The following is a 1,245-nucleotide window of genomic DNA, read 5'->3' as shown; positions in this document are numbered from 1 at the left end:
GAGTTGCCTAGGCAAAGAACATTCTTTTCACTGTGTACACTTTTGAATGTTTTATCATGTAATGTATTACCTATTCAAAAACAAACATAATTTTTATTTAAAAAAATTTTTTTTAATATATTTATTTATTTTTGGCTGCATTGGGGTCTTCATTGCTGCACGCGGGTTTCTCTAGCTGTAGTGAGTGGGGGCTGCTCTTCGTTGCGGTGCGCAGGCTTCTCATTGTGGTGGCTTCTCTTGTTGTGGAGCACGGGGTCTAGGCACACGGGCTTCAGTAGTTGTGGCTCACAGGCTCTAGAGTGCAGGCTCGGTAGTTGTGGTGCATGGGCTTAGTTGCTATGCAGCACGTGGGATCTTTTCGGACTAGGGCTCGAACCTGTGTCCCCAGGTGGACACAGGTGGATTCTTAACCTCTGTGCTACCAGGGAAGTCCCCAAACATAATTTTTACATAAAAAAGTATTTGCTTCCACATAGACTATCTCTGAAAGAGACACAAGACACTGGGAACAGTAATTGCTTCCAGAAAGGGGAAGTGAGTGGTTGGGGAATAGGGGTGAAAGGTAGAATTTTTACTCTATGAATTTTTTTTGTACCTTTTGAATTCGTACCATATGAATGTATTAAACTCTTAAATAACTTTTTTTTTAAGTACCATGTAATAGTCCACCAGAGTTTTTCTTTACTTTTTAGTTTTAATCATAGCTTACTTACACTTCAAACTGATTCTGTGAACCTAACAAAGGAAGAAGCAGAGGTTCAGGACAGAAATCATGAATGTACAAAAATTATTTCTTCAAATCACTTTTTAACAAAATTTAAAACTTCATAGGGAAGAAAAACTTTGCAGTCTATAAAATCTGTGTAATTAGCAATGAAATAGGGAGGGATGTTTTTAAGCTTTTAAGTCAAGATTTTTTTCATACTCTTTCTCACACACCATTTTAACTTTGGGGTTCAGTAAAAAATATTTTTGAAGAGATTTTATATTCTATACCCCTAAAGAAGAAAACATTACTTGCTTGCTATTAAATTATGTAAAGCAAGGGCATTCACTTGCCTTTCTGCAATAACTAAATATAAAATATCCTCAAATGATTTCAGTATGACTTTTATCACCTAAAAAACAATGGAATTTGGAATTTAGGGTAATTCCATTGTAGTTCCTCCCAAACCAGTAACAATAAATCATAAAATCTAAGACGTAGAAAAGGCTGTAAGGATAATTTAATTCAATCCCTCACTT

Source organism: Balaenoptera physalus (assembly GCF_965194825.1).
Source record: "Balaenoptera physalus genome assembly, chromosome: 2".
Taxonomy (NCBI): Eukaryota; Metazoa; Chordata; class Mammalia; order Artiodactyla; family Balaenopteridae; genus Balaenoptera; species Balaenoptera physalus.
Note: the sequence above shows the minus strand (reverse complement) of the source record.